The sequence below is a fragment of the Protopterus annectens genome, chromosome 1.part0, assembly GCF_019279795.1.
Source record: "Protopterus annectens isolate FY-2018-M chromosome 1.part0, PAN1.0, whole genome shotgun sequence".
NCBI classification, from domain to species: domain Eukaryota; kingdom Metazoa; phylum Chordata; order Ceratodontiformes; family Protopteridae; genus Protopterus; species Protopterus annectens.
Window position 1 is genome coordinate 96,351,681 of NC_056725.1, and position 15,443 is coordinate 96,367,123.

A 15,443-nucleotide genomic window follows, 5' to 3' on the forward strand; every position below is an offset into this window, starting at 1 on the left:
AGCGGAGTAGACTGATTGGAAGATGAATAAACAAAGTTTATGCAGTCCGAAAGCCATTTGGATAACGTGATCTTTGTTACTGGAAGTCCTTTCTTGTTACCTGCATGAGAAACAAAAAGCTGATCCAATTTCCTGAATTCTTTTGTTCTGACCAGATAAAATCTCAGCTGTCCGTGCAGGTCCAATTAGTGTAACATGTATTCCAATTTACTGGTATGGTGCCTGAAAAATGTGGGAAGTTCTATGGACTGATTAAGATTAGATTCTGAGCAGACTTTTGGTAGAAAGGATGGATTAGTACGTAAGGTGACCATGTCTGGGTGAAAGATCAGATACAGGGATCTAATTGATAGTGCCTGCAGCTCTGAGACTTTGTGAGCTGAAGTGATTGCAACAAGAAACAGGGTTTTCCAGGAAAGATATTTAAGTGGGCATGACAAAGCTGGTTCAAAGGGTGATAACATGAGTTGGGATAGCATCAGATTTAAATTCCAAGGAAAAACCGGACTTCGAATGGGTGGTCGGAGATGATAAGGTCCCTTCATGAAAGCTCTACAAAGTCTGTGAGACATGATTGTAGCTCCCCTTTCACCCACATGAAAATAAGATATGGCAGCCAGTTGTACCCTTATGGTGGATGTTGAAGCCTCCTGATGAAAAAGAGTAGATAGAAAATCTAGAATCTTATGAATAGGAGCAACCAAGGAATCTATACCTTGTTTGGAAGCCCAACACACGAAGCGTTTCCACTTGCTCTTGTACAACTTTCTAGTGGAGGTTTTGTGGGAAGAAATCAAAATATGTTGTACTGCTGGAGACAAAAGATCTGACCTGGCTAAGCTGGGAAGTGGAGCAGCCATGCTGTCAATTTGAGGGACGAAAGAGAGGGGTGAAGAACTCCTGACGAGCGAGTCAGAAGGTCTGGCACTGGGCCCAGAGTCCAAGGTTCTTCTATTTGGTGAGCTTGGAGGAAGGGGAACCAGATTTGTCGAGGCCAGAATGGTGCTATCAAGATGATCGTCCTTTCCAGACCTTTGGCTTTCTGCAGAAATTTCGAGATTAGTGGAACTGGAGGGAAGGCATATAGGAGACCCGGGGGCCAATCGTGCACAAGTGCGTTCCTGGGGGCGTCCCCCGGAGAGGGAAGTAGGGCGAAATAGCTTCTGCATTTTGCATTCAAGGGGGATGCAAAAAGGTCACAGCAAGGCTGGCCCCATCTGCAGAATATCCTTTCCGCTACTTGATTTTTGAGGGACCACTCGTGAGACAACAGAATGGCTCTGCTCAGTCTGTCCGCTATTACGTTGGATGTCCCTGGGATGTGTGTTGCTAGGACAAAGCGTCCGGTGGACACAGCCCATTGCCAGATTCTCAGGGCCTCTCTGCATAAGGGGTAAGACCTGGTTCCTCCTTGTTTGTTTATGTACCAGACCACCGACATGTTGTCTGTCTGAATTGCAACTGTCCCCGGAGGTAAGTAGTCGTGAAAGTGTTGCAACGCCAGGAACACTGCTCTCAACTCCAGGACATTGATGTGCAGACTGTACTCCATTTTCGACCACTCGCCTCAAACTGTTCTTCCCTGAAAAAGTCCCCCCCACCCTATCAGGGAAGTGTCCGTGGTCACTGTGGCTATGGGGGGTGGGGTGGGGGATGAACGGGTGGCCTATCGTAAGCTCGTGGCTGTTCACCCACCATCGAAGATCCTGCTTGCAAGACTCCGTGAGCAGGATATTACGTGACAACAGTAGCCGCTGGTAAGACCACTGTGCGAAGAGTAGCCACTGGAGGATCCTCATGTGCATTCTCCCTAGGGGGACTGCGATAAGGGTAGCTGCCATCATGCCTAAAACTTTCAAGACCTGTGAAGCGGGGACTCTTCTGTTTTGTAGAAGAGTAGAAATCTGTTCTCTCAAGGCTGAATCTCTTGTTTAGGGAAGCCTGATCAGAGTTAAGGCAGTGTCCAATTCCGCTCCTATGAATGATATATGCTGTGAGGGCGACAAGGCAGATTTTTCGAAGTTCAGCGTTATGCCTAAACGGGAACAGAGATTGATGGTATAGTCCCTGGCTTGCAATAGGTGATGCCTGGTGTTGGCGGTAAGGAGCCAGTCGTCTAAGTATGGAAACACCCGGAATCCTAGTCGTCTCAGGTGGGACGTCACTACAGCCATGCACTTTGTGAACACCCTGGGGGCTGAGGTGAGGCCAAAGGGCAGAGCTCGAAACTGAAAATGACTGGCTCCCAACTGGAAGCGCAGGTGATCTCTGGATGGCCTGGTCATTTTTATGTGGTAGTATGCATCCTTGAGATCTATAGAGCACATCCAATCGTTCGTTTGAAGAAACGGAAGGATCGATTGTGGAGCGACCATCCGGAATTTCTCCTTCTTTACGAAGGTATTGAGTTTGCTGATGTCCAGTATCGGCCTCCAGTCCCCTGTTTTCTTTGGAACTAAAAAAAAAAACTTTGAGTAAGTTCCAGATCCTATTTGGTCTGCCAGGACTGGCTGGATGACTCTTTTTTTCTAACAGCCTTTGTATTTCTATGGCTGCCTGATCCCGCAGAGTAGGTGGAAAATCTGGGAATCTTTTTTTTGGGTGGGAGGATTGTTTAAGAGAGGGATGTTGTATCCTCTGGTTATGCTTTTTACCCAGGAATCTGAAGTGAGATTTAGCCAGGCCTCTGGGTATAAAGCCAAGCGACCCCCGACTGCCTTCAGAGTAGGACAGACGAGCCTCCCCTCAGGAGTGCTGGAAGGGCTTCCCAGGGACGCTATCCCTGTCGCCCTGGTTCTGCGGACCCCCTCTGCCACCTGGGCGGCATCTTCCATTCCTTCCCCCCTCCTCTGCCTCTGGAGGGGGTTTCACTAGGTGTGGATTGGAAAGCTCCCTGAATCTTCCGGAACCACATTTTTCCAGCTCTTTGCCCTTTCGGGTATGGTCGAGAAGGGGCGGAAAAACGGACCCCTACGGCAGACAGGGTCTTTCCTTCTTGCTCACATCTAGTGAGCGTCTCCTTCACTTTGGGCCCAAACAAGGAGGAGCCATCAAAGGGGGCATTAATAAAGGAAGACTTGAAGGCTTCCGCAAAGGAGCATAGGCGCATCCAGGATTGTCTCCTCAGAGCGATCGCTGAAGCTGCAGCTCTACTCGATCCTTCGGCTGCATACGAAATGAGCCGCATGGAAGAGTTAACAATAGAGTTTAGGGTATTGAGCTGTGCTGTCACCTTGTCTAAGACAGCAGCATCTGTGGTACCCTGTAGAGTATCTCCCAATTCCTTGAGGAGATCTCTCTGTAGATGGGTAAAATGAGTGAAATAATTCAGCGATCGCATGGAAAAAGTCGCTGAACTAAAAATGCGCTTCAAATACCTGTCCATCGTCCTAGAGTCTTTGTTAGGAGAAAGAACAGAGGAAGATGCTTCAGACATTTCTTTCTTGGTGGCCGCTGCCACCACCATAGCATCAACTGGGACTCCCTTGGTGAGATACGCTTTATCCTGGGGAGCAGTGATGTACTTATTGGGTCTCCGAGGGATTGGTTCCAAAGTGTCAAGGGACTCCCAAGCCCTTCGAGCTATTAAATCCATTAACTCGTCGAAGGGCGGAGTTACCCAGGAGGTGGAAGGTTGAGCCCCCAAAGCCTTCAGCAACACCAACTCGTCCTAAGTGGGGGCAAGTGACTGCCAGTCACCCCTCTGTTTGAGAATTTCCAGGATGTCGGCAAACAAGACATCCTCGGAGGAGGACTGTGGGGACCCCTCTGACTCATCCAAGTAGGTGTCCGATGTCAATGATTCCTGTGGGGAATCAAGGTGCCTCCTCTTGCACAACCTCTTCCTCGGGACTTCATCAGAGGGGGCATCTGGTGAAGCTTCCGAGGAGCAGGGCTCACCCTCTGGGGCTGACTGAGGCTTTGGGTCTCTACGCTTGGTGGGAACCGGTGGTGCAGAGACAGAACTCGGACCTTTCGGGGAGGGAGAAGAGGAATCTGAAGATGTGAACGTCTTACCAGACAAAACCTTCCTCATGGCCTCGAAGGCACCGGAGCCCCGGGCCGAGGACTCCACCGGTTCTGAATAAGACGGTAGCCTCCCCGGGCCCGGAACCACCGGCTCCGATCCAGAGGACGGAGTCGAACTAATCTGCGCCGAGGCACCGAGGGGAAGAGTCGAAACCGAAACTTTGGTTCGACTCTCCCCCCTGGAACCGAGGAGAGACTGTCAGCTCTGAGACCCCTCGATGGGTGTCAAGGTCAGTGGAGCCGAAAGCACTACAGAAGGCTTCGGCTCCGGGTGATCAACAATCATCAGATCCTTGACTCCTGGCTCCGATGACTCGATGGGTCTCGAAGGAGGATCTATGGCTGGAACAGGAAGGGCTTCAAGCTTCGAAACCAGTTGGGACGAAACTGCAATTAGTTTAGATAAGGCCGTGTTCTCCATCAGTTTCTGCACCACTCGATCCACATCGGTGTCTGACAGTGCTCTGGAGGAACGGGTCGAATGGGTCAAAGAGGTCACCGAGCGAAGGATCGATGAAGAAAGCACCTCTGACACCGTCTCCAAGACCTGGATCTCGCCTCGAGGCAGCAGCTCGGTGCTCGGCTCCAAGGTCTGTGGAGCCGGCGACCGAATCTTAACAGAGGTACTCGGAGCTGATGACCTGGGCTCCGATACCTTCGAAGACTTCGACCCCTTCGAAGACTTAGATGACTGGTCTGCCCTCTCTAATGCCTCCTGAAACTCTGGCTTCAGGAGACCCCTCTTAATAGGTTTCCTGCGTATTTCCATCATAACTCTGCCACTAAACGAGTGGCAGATGGAGCAGTCCTCCTGAAGATGGAGAGGGCCTAGGCAGTAGATGCAGGAAACGTGGTTGTCTGTTATGGACATTTTCTGTCCACACTGGCAACATTTGAAACCAGACTTGGCTTTCTCCGACATATTGAATAACAAAAAATACAGTTGTAATACTAATATGTAAATATATACACAATAACTAACCTGAATAACACACAGGTAAACATTTTTTAACAAGAGTTTAACTAGCAAACTTCACACAGAAAATTCTGACAGAGCCCTGACAGAAAGATATTGGCTTAAGGCCTAGGAGCAGCTGCTCCCAAAAATTCTAAAACACTACTTTTACACTATTTTAAACAACACACGCACAACTACTACTAACTAATAATAACTCTAAATATTTTAAACTTTGAAAAATATAGAACTTTATATGAGACTTGTTGCAGCGGCAAACTAGATCTGAGGGTTAGCAGGAGAGGATCATGGGATAGGGACTGTGCCTTGAGCTTCTCTTAGACACACAGCTTGGAATGTGGCCGACTCGGAGCCGAGGGATCGGCTCCAAACCCGTGTGTAAGAACAAACGGCGATATCGAACAACTTCACATGGAAGGATTAGCATGAAGGGAAACCATGTCTTTATGAAAGCCCATATATGGAGGTTTTACAGATAATGCTTGAAGTTCTGATACTCTCCTAGCCGAGGTAATAGCTACTAAAAAGGCTGTCTTCTATAATAAAAATTTCAGGTCCACAGAAGCAGCAGGCTCAAACGGTGGAGCAACGAAGGCTTGTAAAACTAGGGTAAGATCCCACGGAGGGATAGGATCTTTAATAGGGGTCTTAGGTACCTTAACAAATGTTTTGCAAAGTCTGGAGGAAGCTAAGGAAGACATATTCTCACCTACATGAAAATGAGAAATGGCTACCAGTTCAACTTTTAGTGTAGATAATCTGGCACCCTGCTGCAAAATGTATGCCAAGAACTCAACAACTGCTAGAATAGTTTATATCAGAAATGCTTCTGAAGAGGGGATATCCTAGTGGTTTAGTGGCAGTGGTGGACAAAGAGGTGATTAAAAAGAGAGCGGGTGGCATTTACCAACCCATTTTGGGAAGGCCTGATCGGAATAATGGTAGAGGTCAGGTAGCCTATCAGGTTAGAAAGGAGGAGCCTGATAGGAAGCTTAGTTTTATTACCACTTTCAATTTGGATGCAGATGGAATTGTCGAAATACTCAGGCGTAATTGAGAAATGTTGTCATATGATCAATGTACTGCACAAAAAGTAGGATCTGCTCCTGTGATTGTCTTTAGGAGGGACAGATCATTCAAAAATTTGTTAGAATCAAAAGGAAATGAATGAGTGGTTATTTCTAGCAGAAAATGGGGGAATTTTAAATGTGGAATTGTTGTATGAATATAGGAGAGACCCCTCCCCCCAGAGTATATGAGGTTAAATGGACTGTATATACACATTGCAGGGCACTTTAACTGTTGCAGTAAGAGTGTGGTATATGTGTTTAGATGCCAGTCATGCCCTGCTTTTTATGTGGGCAAAACATGTAGACGATTTAAGGACAGCTTTAAGGAACATTTATTGGACATAAGAAACAACAAAACGACTAACGAATAAGGACCACATTTTTAAGTTTTCTGTACTGCAACAGTTGGTCAAGGACCCACAGGGTAGAATACTGGATGTACATTTAGATATATGTGAGTTAAGGTGGCAGTTAAGGCTAAATGCCACCCAGACACCTGGTATTAATGAAAATGTGAATATTGCATGTCTTTTGAAGTTAAAAAATATTTTAGGGTAACAATTAGTTTTAGACATTTGAGTGAATACTTTTAAAGTTTTTATAGTGAACGTTAATTTATCTGATATGTAATTGCCATGTAATGTTTTGAACTGCTGTACACAAATAATTGTTACATGCATCTTGTTTTTATGATCTTGTAGTTTTTTATGTAAGTGTTTAGTATAATTAATTGGTTAATTGGGTGCTTCTTTACATAAAAGGGCTGGGTTGTAAAACTGAAACTGTTCTGATGAAGTCCCCTCAGTAGGGAAGAAAGCGCTCAACCGGTGTGTGGTGCAATAAAACTTTTTGGATTTTACCAGTTGCTGTGAAGGTTTCTCACTGGTTACTGCTAGAATAGGAACTGTGAAAGGTTCCAAGTTCCTCTGAGAAGCCCAGATAGAAAAATGCTTCCATTTGCTACTGTAAATTTTTCTGGTGGATGATTTATGAACTGCTACCAGTATAGACTTAACTGGGGAAGACAAACCGAGAGTTCTAGCAATCAAGGGAACTGGAGCAGCCAAGCCATGAGCTTCAAACTGCCCAGGTCTGGATAAAAGCCCCTCGAGGGATGCAAAATGAGATCCGGTATGGGATCCAGAATCCAAGGAGGAACTACAAGATGAGACCAAAGACAGGGAAACCAGATTTGGCGAGGCCAGAATGGAGCAATGAGGATAATTCTGCTCCCCAAACGTCGAGCCTTCTGTAGAGATTTTGTCATGAGAGGCAAAGGGGGATAAGCATAAAGAAGACCGGGTGGCCAAGCATGGACCAGAGCATTCCGTGGGGATTCCCCCTGTGGGGGGGATCAGAGCGAAGAAAGTACAGTTGTGTACACTTACCACAAATGTAGATGTTCGAGTGTATTCACTGTTGCAGTCATCACATTTGGGTAATCTGCTTGCAGTCGGCCTGATTATCAAAGTCTTGGGTCCTGCATCGGTTGCTGTCTCATCTTCTATGATGTCAGGTAGGTAGGGGTATAAAGCATGCAGCAGACGCCATTACATCAGTTTTTCTTGTCCCAGATGTCAGGAGCCCCCATAATGGGAAACAATTTTATACAAGGTTACACCTCCAACAAAAAAGCAAATACACCAAAAAGATTTAAGCACAGTAAACACGAATAGAGGTATTGTAGATACAGTAACTTCATCAGATAACATTTGAAATTTTTTTCAACCACATTTAAATAAAGTCTTTAAAACATCATATGACCTCATTAAGCCAACCAAAACAGTGCACTTGAAAAATCACAATGCAGAACACAAAATTAAAGGGATACAAGCCTCAAAACATTACTGTCAAATGCTGTAGCATAAATAAATGAAATTTTAAATCTTAAAAATAATCACTACACTAATTTTAACTCCAATCATTTAAAACAGTTTTAACCAGTTTAACAACTATTTGTTAACAACAAAATTATACATGCGGCTAGGTAATTCATCAGCGCTGACTGTCATTTTTCACTCTCTTTAGATGTTTAAAACTAATTTTACCTCTTCAAACTTTTAAGTTTTAACAGGCACAAAATATTACATGCCTTGTTTAGTCTGGGGTTACTAAAGGCATTCAATACTAACTGCCAATATAATTCTAACTCTTCAAGTTGTAATGAAACTGGACCTCCTCTTACATCCACTTGTACTTGATCAATTGCTTTAAAAGAAAAAGGGTGCCCTTCATACATTTGAGAGTGTCTAGCCAGGGCATTATCCATCTTTTTCCTATTAATAGCATACATGTGCTCGTATATTCTGTCACGTAGTCTACGTTCGGTTTTGCCTACGTAGAACGATGTACATGATTTACATTTAGCCATGTATACTACAAATCTTGAGGTACATGTTAATTTAAGGTTAAGGTAGTACTTCTTATTATTCACTGTGAACATCCTTCCTATATCAATCAATTTACAAAATCTACACATACCACAAGCGCAAACATTGAATATTGACAATAACACCAAAAAACATTTTCAATATGGGAATCAAATGGGGAACGGCACGAAACAGAACAAGTTCCAGAGATCGAGGAACAGACAGAGCAACAACAAGCGCAAACATTAGATGTTGACCCTAATGGAACTCTGAATATAATATCTAATTCAACTGGTGACTTTAATGTTTTCAATTACACAACTATAGAAATTGATCTAGTACTAGCAGATTGGTTGTCAAAGGGCAATACATTTGTCCCTAGTAGACATGTTAACTTGGCTAGCACAATTATTGACTTGAAATGTTTTGTCAGAAAACTTAATCTAACTGTGTTACTAGGTAATACACAGGAGGGTGATGACAAAAAATTCAGAGTTCCCAGTGTTTTCAACCCCCCACTTCACCCAGTATTAAATTTATTTGAAAATATTTGCGAGTTAGATTTAAGGCACATGCTACATTTCAACAACAGGGTTAAGGTACAATAACAAAAGGAGTAATATCTCCCATACGGAGACACAAGCCAGATCTGAGGTCAATGAATGTCAGGGTGTGCAAGCCCAATAAGGAAGGGGGGCTTGTTATACTTGATCAAGTTGATTACAACAATAGAATGTACTTATTGTTGTAAAGTGATGCTTATGCATGTGCCTCTCTTAATGAGGTTAACATAGCTTATAACCATATTAAAGGTTACCTTAATGACCTCTTTATTGAGGCAAGAATTGACATTGATACTTATAACTATATAGTAGTTTCCTTTCCAAAGACGCCCCTTATGTTTGGTATACCCAAAGTACACAAAAACCTTCAAACCAACCCATGAGGCCTCGTACTGATAGCAGAGGGTCAATTACTTACCCTAGTGCGAAGGTTATTGACCATATTTTGCAAAAATACCATAAATCCGAGCCTCAAGTGTGTAGGGATTCCTGGACATTTTTGCATAACATGAATAAGTTAGAATTCAGTGCAGATAACAACTTTCTAACAATTGATGTCAGGGATCTTTACACTTCTATTTCACATGAAACAGGTATTGAATGGGCGAGTCTACTGCTGAAATCTAAAGGTTCACCTGTACAAGAAATTCAATTGGTAGAAGAACTTTTAGACATCATTCTTACCAATAATTATTTTATGTTTGATCAAAAATTTTATTTGCAAAGGAGAGGCGTGGCTATGGGTTCACCATGTGGGGCCAGTTTTGCTAATTTAGTAATGGCCTATTGGGAGAGAGAGTTTATTTATAAGAGCTTACCACACATAGCTAATATTGTGTACTATACTCGATTTTTGGATGACATCTTTATAGCCTTTTGTGGTGAGTATACAGATGCAAAAGCATTCGTTGATTACTTAAATAGTACAACAGAGTTTTTTGAGTTTACTTTCAACTTTAACAGTCTATCGACTGATTATTCAGATGTCAAGTTAAAGTACAGTTGTGTACACTTACCATAAATGTAGATGTTAGAGTGTATTCACTGTTGCAGTCATTACATTTGGGTAATCTGCTGGCACGTTGCCCTCAGTCGGCCTGAATATCAAAGTCTTGGGTCCTGCGTTGGTTGCTGTCTCTTCTTCCATGACTTCAGGTTGTCAGGGGTGTAAAACAGGCAGCCAACACCATTTCCTTTAGTTTTTCTTGCCCCAGATGTCAGGTGCCCCCCAAATGGGGAGTATATATATATATATATATATATATATATATATATATATATATATATATATATATATATAAAACTATGTATACATGCAATTGTAACAACATAAACTTTACCTACATCTAAAAGAAAATACACCACAAAGGCTGTAGAATATAGTGAAGGAAAGAGAAGGTCTAGAATAAAGGGGGATGGCGGGTGGGTAACCCGGACTGCAACAGTGAATACACTCGAACATCTACATTTATGGTAAGTGTACACTACTGTACTATGTTCTTCGTGTTTCACTGCTGCAGTCATTACATTTGGGTAGAATCCCAAAGCTATGGAAGGGAGGCTGGAACTAAATAGCATTAGGAGCGGCTATAAGGCCCTGCAGAACTGCAGTGGCAGGGCCTGCCCTGGCCTTAGAGAAGACAGGCAAATGATAATGCTTTGTAAAAGTATGAACAGAGTTCCAAGTAGCAGTTTCTAGAATATCTTTGGTTGGAACCCCTCTGAGAAAAGCTGCTGAGGTAGATGCAGCCCTGGTGGAATGTAACCTGATTCCCTTGGGCACCGGTTTACCATGATGCAAATAGCAGAAACAAATGCAGTGGCTTATCCACTTTGAAATAGTCTGCTTTGAAAGAGCCTTTCCCTCTGATCCTGCAGCAAATGGCACCAGTAGCTGCTCAGACTTTCTTAGAGATTTGGTCCTGTTTAAGTGGAATCTTAGTTGTCTGTGTACATCCAAGGAATGCAGAATCCGCTCCCCCTTGTTCTGCGGATTTGGGTAAAAAGTTGGCAGGTGAATAGTTTGGTTAAGAACCGCACTGGACACCACCTTAGGCATAAAGGAAGGATTGGTCCTGAGGGACACCCTGTCTGGGTAAAATATAATGAAAGGCTCCACAGACATGAGGGCCTGTAGTTCTGAAACCCTTCTTGCTGAAGTGATTGCCAGAAGGAAAGCTGTTTTCCCAGATAAAAAACTTTATATCTACAGTAGCTGCTGGTTCAAATGGAGGCAAGGTGAGCTTTTCCAACCCAAAACTTGAGGTCCCATGCAGGAATTGGTGATAATCTGGGAGGCCTTAAATTTTTGGCCCCTCTAAGATACTGTTTTAGCAGAGGATGAAAAAAGATGGGAGGCTCTGTGTTGTAATGAGACGAGATGGCAGAGGCATGGATTTTTATTGATGAAAAAGATAGGCCCTTGTCAAGCATCTCAGTTAAGTATTGTAAAATCTGATGAATATATGGCTTTGCTGTGTCACTCCCTTGTGCTAGGTTCCAAGCACAGAATCTCTTCCATTTATCAGCATAAGATTTTTTAGTACTGGGCCTTCTGGCTTCCAAAATGACATCCATCACAGATTTACTGAGAGGTGGTGTTTGAATAATTACATGATCAGCCATGCTGCCAGGTTCAGAGTTTGGAGCTGATTGTGCAGAATTTGATTGTTCTGCTGAGATAGTAGATGAGGTATTTGAGGCAAGTACCAAGGAGGGAGTTGAAACATATTCCTTAGAATTGGGTACCAGTGCTGGCGAGGCCAGTCCGGGGCAATTAGGATCATTTTTGGTTTTTCCTGTCTGACCTTTAGTAGGACCTTGGGAAGAAGAGGCAGAGGAGGTGTCTGTGATAAGTCATTGTGCAAAATTTGTCCAGTTGATAATTCTGGGGAGAGGCAAATAGATCTATGTTCGAACTCCCCTATTTCCCTGTTATAATGTTGAAGACTTGTGGATCCAGTTTCCACTCATGAGGGTCCATAAGATTTCTGCTTAGGTCGTCTGCCAGAATGTTTTGTTTTCCTGGCAGGAACTGAGCTTGAAGATGTACATGGTAAGTCAAGGCTGTGTTCCACAATGCCATGGCTAGTCTGCAAAGGGGGTAGGAATGTGTGGTGTTGTCCGTCTTTATCAGTAGTTGTCCTGGATGAAGTAAGTCCTTGAAGGCTGTCAGGGAAGTCTGAGCAGCTAACATCTCTTTCTGGTAGATATGCAGATGCATTTGTTTTGGGCTCCATATGCTCTGAATGCATCTCCCTACCAGGTGGGCCCCCCAAGCATAGTCTGATGCGTCTGTAGTTAGGGTTTGGTTGGCAGGGCGTAGACTGAAAGACCATCCCATGTTCTGGTGACATGTCTCTGTCCACCAAAGAAACTCCTGTTGTAGGCAGGGAATGAGAGGAATCATTGTTTCCAGAGAGTGACAATGTTGACTCCATAAACTTTTTAGGTACCACTGTAGTTTCCTCATATCTAGTCTTGCATATGGAATTAGTAGAACGCAGGATGCCATGAACCCCAAAATCTGAAGAATGTGTCTTGCAGATAACTGGGTTTTTGTTGCCATCTGTTTGAAGTAAATAGTCAGTTGCCTTTGTTTGTCTGGCGTATGGTAAGCCATCTGGGCAGTTGTATTCAAGCCTGCACCCAGGAATATAATTTTTTGAGAGGGTACCAGTTGTGATTTCTTTTTGTTTATTGTGTACCCTAGGCAGGTTAGAAGCCTTTTTACAAACGCCAGATGTTGAAGAAGAATGTCCTTGTTTTCTGCTTGAATGAGACAGTTGTCCAAGTATGGATAGATTTGTATGCTTCTTTGTCTGCAAAATGCAATTACTGGTGCCAGGCACTTTGTAAAGACCCTGGGCGCAGTGTGGGCGCAGTAGATAAGCCAAAGGGCAGTGCAGAGAATTGGTAATGCATAAAACCAGCCTTGAAGCGGAGGTATCTTCTGCATGATTCCCTTATTGGGATATGCAGGCATGCCTCTCTTAAGTCTAGAGTCACTAGCCAAGTGTTCTTGCCCAGCATGGAAGATGTTGCAAAGTTAGCATTTTGAATTTTGGGATGTACAAGAATGTGTTCAAAATCGAAAAATCCAGTATTGGGTGCCAGGTATGGTCTTTTCTGGGTACCAAGAACAGTCTTGAGTAAAACCCCTGTACTGTTTCTAGTTCTGGTACTGGCTGAATAGCCTCCATATCCATGAGGGACGCAACTTGTTTCTGTGCCTCTGCCCATTGATTTTGTAGCAGATCTGGCCAACCATTTAGAATTGGCAAGGTATGGAAATGAAATCTGTATCCCTGGGATATTATGTTTAATACCCACTTGTCCTGGGTTATTAACTGCCAACTTTGAGCATGAAGTGCTAGTTTTCCCTCTAAGGGGGCTGCCAAAAGGTAAGTGCTTGGTGATGGCAGAGGGAAGTCATTGAGACTGATTACTGTAGGGTTGTGCTTTGTTTCCTCCAGATTTAGAGGTAGAGGAACCCTGTGATTGGTATCTAGAGCCTTTGAGCGCCCGGATTTGCCTCGTGAGGCTCTATCGGACACAGGAAAGGACCAATTTTTTTTTGTAGGCCAGTGTCTACTGAATCTTGGTGGCTGCACTTGTAAGAAGTCTTTTACAGTTTGCATAGACTTAGCTTTGTCTTCCATTTTCTTTAAAACCTCTTCTGTTCTATTACCAAACAGAGTATCATGCTGTAAAGGTGCATCCAACAATTTAGCTTTAACATGATCAGGCAGATTTTGCTCTTTGAGCCAGGCATGCCTTCTAATCACAGATCCAGTAACTGCGGCCCTGCAGGAGGCCTCCAAGGAATCAAAACCACATTGCAAAGTATGCTTTCCAAAATGTTCTGCTGCATGCAATAATTCCTGTAATTCTTTATTTTCCACACATTCAGAAATCAACATAATTTTCTGTTTCAATAATCCCATAACATGCTGTTGATATTTAAGCATATGAAACTGGCAGTTTAAGGCCCTAATTGCCAAGGTTGCAGATATTTAAACCTTCTTTCCCCATCTATCCAGCACCCTGGAATCTCTATCAGAGGGGGGAGGATTCTTAGCTGTTGAGGCCTTTACACCTATGGGACCCTGTGAGATAGTTTCAGGGTCAGCAGCAGGATTTTTGAATAAAAATTTGTGGGAGTCAGGAACACTGTAACATCTGTCTGACTTGCTAGGAGCCGGAGGTAGGGAATCTGGAGCCATGCTTGATTCCGAAAACACATAATCAACAATGTCTAATACATGAGGTATGGCCAAAGGCCTATGCTGAGGGAGAAGAAGGAAATCCCTAAGCCTCTTTTTTGATTCTGAGAAATCTTGACTCTCCCAACAAAAAGGTTCCCTCAATGTATGCAAGGTTTCACCAAAAGAATAATCTTCAGGAGGAGATGCAGATGGGATGGATTCCTCTGCATCTGAATCCTCATAGGGTGGTATAGAAAATTCCTGATCAGAAGAGGAATCAGAAGAAATAGAAATCTGATCTGAAGATTCATAATCCGTGTCTTGCCTAGGCCTCTTATCAGGTGGGGGTTGGGAACCCCTGATCAAGGTAATTAAATCTTCAGCCATTTTGATCATCTGTTTCTTGGGCATAGAGGCCTGAGCACGTGGCTCATGCGTCAATTTTTTAGCCTTAGAAGTTGCTTTTGTCTTTGTTTCTTGAAGCTGGCATAAGTTTTATATAGAAATGCTGAGGCCTGAAAACACCCCCAGAAGCCGGTGCCTGCTCAGCGGCTCCAGACCAATCCGAGGGAGAGACATATGCGGGTACAATACTTTGAGAATCTCGCAGCATGTCGGATTCCACATGGGTCTCGGTAGAGGCCTGCGACTCGAAAGTAGCGGGTATCAGGGACTGCGAAACCACCTCACTGAGTACCGGCGAACCGGCGACTGGCTTAGGAGAAGCTTTGTCATCGGTTTTGGACCTCGACGGTCTGTCTCTGTCCTTTTCTTTGCGTTTTTTGTGAACTCCGGTAGTCGGATTGCTACCGATGACATTTCAGGGTAGTTACATCTGTTTCCAAAATATTTTGCAGCAAAAATATACCGACGCTTAATAGTGTGTTGGTCAAATCTAGCACAAAACCAACAGCAAGTCACGTTATGATCTGGGCCTAGGCAAGGAATACAGTACAAATGGAAATCTTTATGAGGTATTTGCTTCCCACAAGTAATGCAATTATTAACTTTTACTGACATTGGTATGGAGCAAGAAAAAGTTTCCCCAACGGAGTACTTAGCTTTTTATTGAAGACTTCGGTTCTGAAACTCGAGTGTGAAAATTTCAGGAGCTGGCCGACCAGCACTTGCGAACTACTTCTGCTTTGGGCACCGCGCGGCAAGAAAGACTAAAGAAAATGGCGTCGGCTGCCTGTTTTATACCCCTGATGACCAGATGTCATGGAAGA

At 43.8% G+C, this 15,443-nt stretch overlaps 1 protein-coding gene across 1 annotated transcript in view; it reads right to left on the reverse strand.

The window, feature by feature from the left end:
- The window catches only part of MEIOSIN (meiosis initiator), a 1,029,307-nt gene that overhangs the window by 771,104 nt on the left and 242,760 nt on the right, over window positions 1-15,443 (reverse strand). The gene's annotated exons all lie outside the window — the stretch shown is intronic.